Genomic DNA, 6,579 nt, shown 5'->3' with positions numbered 1-6,579 from the left:
GATCCGACTTTGATGTAATGTCCTTAAAACAAGTCAAAATGACGCTCAGTAGTGTGTGTGGCCTCCACGTGCCTGTATGACCTCCCTACAACGCCTGGGCATGCTCCTGAGGAGGTGGCGGATGGTCTCCTGAGGGATCTCCTCCCAGACCTGAACTAAAGCATCCGCCAACTCCTGGACAGTCTGTGGTGCAACGTGGCGTTGGTGGATGGAGCGAGACATGATGTCCCAGATGTGCTCAATTGGATTCAGGTCTGGGGAACGGGCGGGCCAGTCCATAGCATCAATGCCTTCCTCTTGCAGGAACTGCTGACACACTCCAGCCACATGAGGTCTAGCATTGTCTTGCATTAGGAGGAACCCAGGGCCAACCGCACCAGCATATGGTCTCACAAGGGGTCTGAGGATCTCATCTCGGTACCTAATGGCAGTCAGGCTACCTCTGGCGAGCACATGGAGGGCTGTGCGGCCCCCCAAAGAAATGCCACCCCACACCATGACTGACCCACCGCCAAACCGGTCATGCTGGAGGATGTTGCAGGCAGCAGAACGTTCTCCACGGCGTCTCCAGACTCTATCACGTCCGTCACGTGCTCAGTGTGAACCTGCTTTCATCTGTGAAGAGCACAGGGCGCCAGTGGCGAATTTGCCAATCTTGGTGTTCTCTGGCAAATGCCAAACGTCCTGCACGGTGTTGGGCTGTAAGCACAACCCCCACCTGTGGACGTCGGGCCCTCATACCACCCTCATGGAGTCTGTTTCTGACCGTTTGAGCAGACACATGCACATGTGGGGTGCTTATATTTCTTCTGTTGCATATCCCAACTCCCCCTGAGACACCCACAGGTTAGCGATAGGCATGACCTATTTCTGTAGAAGAAGCACATTTTTATTCTCAGCTTCTTAACTCAGAAATATAATTTTTTAAAGACCGCTTTTCATCTGTCCAGATGCCCAGATATTTGTAAGCAGGGACACGATCAATATGGACACCATCCAAGTACATATGTTTAAATCATCAGAGTTGTTTTTATGCGCTCTAGAGAACAACATATACTTAGTTTTACCTGCATTCATACTAATTTCAGGTCCAAAAAGTTTTTCTGTAATACAATGAAGGCAGACTGTAGTTCAGATAGAGCCTGGTCAATCATGGGGGCAATAACATAAACAACAGTATCATCGGCGTACAAGTGCAGGGTACAATTTTTTACATGCAAGTCAATATTGTTAATGTAAACAGTAAAGAGTACAGGACCCAGAATCGACCCCTGCGGGACACCATTGGTAATATCCAGGAAACCTGATTTAACAAACATCAGTAGATAGAACTAAATTTGTATCTGTAAAGTCATTGTTAAACCAGTTACATGCAGCCTGGTCTAGGCCCAATTGAGGAAAGTCTCTAATTGTATGGATAAAAAGCAACATTGTGCTGCCCTCTTCATTGACCTGTCAAAGGCCTTCGATCCTATTGATCACTCGCTCCTAATTCAACCACATCATTTAAAAATAGGGATGGAGCAGAGATAGTACTATGGCATTGTCTAAAACCCGACTGATGTACATGTAGAATACCTTTCAAAGAAAATAAAGATCTTAGCTGAGAATGAATCAAGGATTATATACTGAACAAAAATATAAACGCAACATATTGTAACGACCCTGGGTTTATAAGCGTGGCTATCGACTCTGTCGCTTGAGCATGCTTTTGTGGCACAGTCGATAGCGTGTTGGATTTCGGGCTAGAAGGTCGAGGGTTTCGAGACCTGCTCCCTGCCTGTTTCATTACATTGGTGTCAGAAGTGGGATGTGGTCAACAAGGTGTTGGTCCCATATTTCATGAGCTGAAATAAAAGATCATAGAAATGTTCCATGCACACAAAAAGCTTTTCTCTCAGATTCTGTGCACAAATTTGTTTACGTTCCTGTTAGTGAGCATTTCTCATTTGCCTAGATAATCCTGACGGGTGTGGCATATCAAGAAACTGTGATTGAACAGCATGATCATTACACAGGTGCACCTTGTGCTGGGGACAATAAAAGGCCACTCTTAAATGTGCAGTTTTGTCACAGAACACAATGACACAGATGTCAAGATTTGAGGGAGCATGCATTTGGCATGCTGACTGCAGGAATGTCCACCAGAGCTGTTGCCAGAGAATGTAATGTTCATCTCTACCATAAGCCGCCTCCAATGTCGATTTAGAGAATTTGTCAGTACGTCAAACCGGCCTCACAACCACAGACCATGTGTACCCATGCCAGCCCAGGACATCAACATCTGGCTTCTTCACCTGTGGGATCGTCTGAGACCAGCCACCCAGCTGATGAAACTGTGGGTTTGCACAACAAAATCATTTCTGCAAAAACTGTCAAACCTTCTCCGGGAAGCTCATCTGCGTGCTTGTCGTCATCAACAGCATCTTAACCTGACTGCAGTTCGGTGACATAACCATAACTGGCACGCTGGAGAAGTGTGCTCTTCATGGATGAATCCCGGTTTCAACTGTACCGGGTAGATGGCAGAAAGTGTGTATGGTGTCGTGTGGGCGAGCAGTTTGCTGATGTCAACGTTGTGAACAGAGTGCCTCATGGTGCCGGTGGGGTTATGGTATGGGAAGGCATAAGCTACGGACAATGAACACAATTGCATTCTATCAATGGAATTTGAATACACAGAGATACCGTGACGAGATCCTGAGGCCCATTGTTGTGCCATTCATCCGCCGCCATCACCTCATGTTTCAGCATGATAATGCATGGCCCCATGTTGCAAGGATCTGTACACAATTCCTGGAAGCTGAAAATGGCCCAGTTTTTCCATTGCCTGCATACTCACCAGACGTCACCCATTGAGCATGTTTGGGATACTCTGGATCGAAGTAAACGACAGCGTTCCAGTTCCCGCCAATATCCAGCAACTTCTCACAGTCATTGAAGAGTGGTACAACATTCCACAGGTCACAATCAACAGTCTGATCAACTATATGCGAAGGAGATGAGGGAAATGATGGTCACACCAGATACTGACTAGTTTTTGATCCACGCCCGTACATTTTTTAAATTATGGAACCAACAGATCCATTGTTGTGCCATTCATCCGCCGGGTTGGCGCCCCACCTTGGGTTGTGCCGTGGCGGAGATCTTTGTGGGCTATACTCGGCCTTGTCTCAGGATGGTAAGTTGGTGGTTGGAGATATCCCTCTAGTGGTGTGGGGGCTGTGCTTTGGCAAAGTGGGTGGGGTTATATCCTGCCTGTTTGGCCCTGTCCGGGGGTATCATCGGATGGGGCCACAGTGTCTCCTGACCCCTCCTGTCTCAGCCTCCAGTATTTATGCTGCAGTAGTTTATGTGTCGGGGGCTAGGGTCAGTCTGTTACATCTGGAGTATTTATCTTGTCTTATCCAGTGTCCTGTGTGAATTTAAATGTGCTTTCTCTAATTCTCTTTTTCTTTCTTTCTCTCTCTTGGAGGACCTGAGCCCTAGGACCATGCCTCAGGACTACCTGGCATGATGACTCCTTGCTGTCCCTAGTCCACCTGGCAGTGCTGCTGCTCCAGTTAACTGTTCTGCCTGCGGCTATGGAACCCTGACCTGTTCACCGGATGTGCTACCTGTCCCAGACCTGCTGTTTTCAACTCTCTAGAGACAGCAGGAGCGGTAGAGATACTCTCAATGATCGGCTATGAAAAAGCCAACTGACACTTACTCTTGAGTTGCTGACTTGTTGCACCCTCAACAACTACTGTGATTATTGTTATTTGACCATGCTGGTCATTTATGAACATTTGAACATTTTGGCCATGTTCTGTTATAATCTCCACCCGACACAGCCAGAAGAGGACTGGCCACCCCTCATAGCCTGGTTCCTCTCTAGGTTTCTTCCTAGGTTTTGGCCTTTCTAGGGAGTTTTTCCTAGCCACCGTGCTTCTACACCTGCATTGCTTGCTGTTTGGGGTTTTAGGCTGGGTTTCTGTACAGCACTTTGAGATATCAGCTGATGTAAAATGGGCTATATAAATACATTTGATTTGATGCATATCTGTATTCCCTATCATGTGAAATCAACATATTATGTCCTAATTTATTTATTTTAATTTACTGATTTCCTTATATGAACTGTAACTCAGTAAAATCTTTGAAATTGTTCTGTTTATATTTTTCTTCAGTGTAATATTTTAGCTACTCAAGAAAGTTTAGAAATAGGGCAATAATTATTTAGGCCACAAGGGTCATCACCTTTATGAAGGGGGAATACATGGACTGCCTTCCAAACCTTGCCAGATGCCAGAGAGAAAGAACTTGCTTAGGAATTTGTATGCTTCAGTGCATTTACTGTTTTCCCAAATTTTGAAGGATCACCAGCAGAGTCTGAGATGGAGCTTAGTAAGTATTTTGATTTAGCTTTCTTAATCGAGATACATCTGTTTCTCAATTGGCTGAAAGATAAAGATTTTATCACCCAAAAATAGCCCGCATTTACATATTTTTTTGTGATGGCTCTATCACTGGTGTCTTTTTTCCTCTAATTAAAGGTGAATTACGTGATCATCCCAAAACAAAACTGGATATTTATAATTATATATCATGAATACATTAGTCAAGACATCAGAGGCATATATTTCGCGATTTGAGTTGAATTGTCTATAGTAGCGTATATGTCATCATAGATCAAGTCCACTCTTATTTTTGTGACAAGTATTCATACAGGGGACACTGCACTAACTAATAATATTTTCTTTCAGACAGCGCTGTACTGTGCAAAAACCATGGTAACAGGAGAATAAATGGAGCAAACGGGACCCCTGCTGTTCAAATAAAGTGACACATTTTATTTTTAAGAATCATGAGCTAGCTGCTGCTTATTGTAGATTATAATTTTCTGACTGTCTTGTCTTACATTGCTACATTTACATCGATAGTACGATGAAGTGTTGAAACGTTTGGGCAAAGACAGTACGGTTAGAAACTCTGGTTTGGGTGTAGCTTGTAAATAAATGTTCAAATTCTATAATACTAGTGTGGTGATATTGATGGTACGTTGCCACAGATGGTTTGTTTAGGTTAGGATAATTAACGTGGCAGGTTAGGTGAATTAGCTTGTCAGATTGGGAGAATTGACGCAGCAGGTTAGGTGAATTAACGTAGCAGGTTAGGAGAATGAGATTAAGGTTCGGAAAAGGTTTAGGATTAGCTACAGTTATCAACAACTGTTGTCACTGACATGACCACTAGATGAAGCTGTAGGCCTATACCATCTAGCCACAATGGTAGAAATGTAAACACATTTGTGGCAAAATACCATCAGTATCATAACACTGGTGGTTTAGTGTTGATTGATATTTGGGAGTGTTTCCCACACCTATCAGCAGTATTGATAGGTTCATATCATGTTCTATAACATAGCCATTGGCTGGTTACTAATCTTTCCTTGACAGGCAAGTCAACAGGTTTAGCACAAGATAGCGAGTATGCACTAATGGTTGCCAGACTTGGAGATGGAGTCAGGGGAACCTTTTGAGGTCAGTAAGAACGTAGACAGGAAAAAAAGGAAAAAAGTGGACATATTAAGAGTAAATATGGAGTGCTGCAGAAGGAAATTGAACATGATAAGAGTGAGGATGAATGAATTGCGGTGGCAGGTGTGGTGAAGACTGCAGAGTTTGAGCCTCGTCCCGATGGTGATAAAGATGTTTTTTGTCCTGTGGGAGTGTGATTTTTGGAGAGAATGGATCCTTGCCTTCTGGCTGATCCATATGTGGTGTCAGGTTGGGTGAAGAAGAGGTTGGGGAATGTTGGGTTGGTGAAAGTGACTGGAAGTGGAATCGTGTGGATTTTTGTTTTTCTTCCGTCCAGAGGGAGCATGGGCTCCGCACCACGACTAGGGACAAGAACCGTGAATTGCTTTCCTCTGCGGAGCAGGGAGCAGTTGAAAGGAGTGATAACTGGAATGGTGTTGAGGAGGGCCAATTGAAGATTGTTGGTGTCTCTGATGCCTGCCGTTTGGTGTGACGCAGACCCAGTGGAGAGCGTGGTGAAACAGAGAAGACACTATTTGCACTACTGCATTTTGATGCAGAGTTTTTACCAGATAAAGTCAAGTTAGGATGTGTCAGTGTCCTGTGAGAGCTTTTGTCCCGAATCCATTGCGGTGTTTCAGGTGTCAAGCTTATGGTCATGTGGCAGCAGCTTGTAGGGAGGAGATTCCTAGATGTGAGAAGTGTGCAAGACGACATGAGACAAAGGAATGTGTATTATATCTGAAAGAAGTTGTGTATGTAAACTGTAGGGGTGCCCATGGTGCTGGAGATCAGAGGTGTCTGGTGAAAGAATGGCAGGTTGAGGTTGCCAGGATCAGAGTAGTGCAGAAGATGTCATATGCTGAGGCAGTGAAGAGAGTAGTAGAGGAAGATGGGTCCAGGGTGAGAGATCCTAAGAGGTTCCCTGTGAGTAGGCTGAGGCCAATAGAGAGTGATAGGAATAAAATGTGCTTAAGGTTGTTTTTCTGTGTGTTCATGGCCATGGTTGTCAATTGTACCACAGGAATGGAACGTAAATCAAAGAGGATAGATGTTG

This window comes from Salmo salar, chromosome ssa19 (genome assembly GCF_905237065.1).
Source record: "Salmo salar chromosome ssa19, Ssal_v3.1, whole genome shotgun sequence".
Lineage (NCBI taxonomy): Eukaryota > Metazoa > Chordata > Actinopteri > Salmoniformes > Salmonidae > Salmo > Salmo salar.
This window is presented reverse-complemented; position numbering follows the sequence as displayed.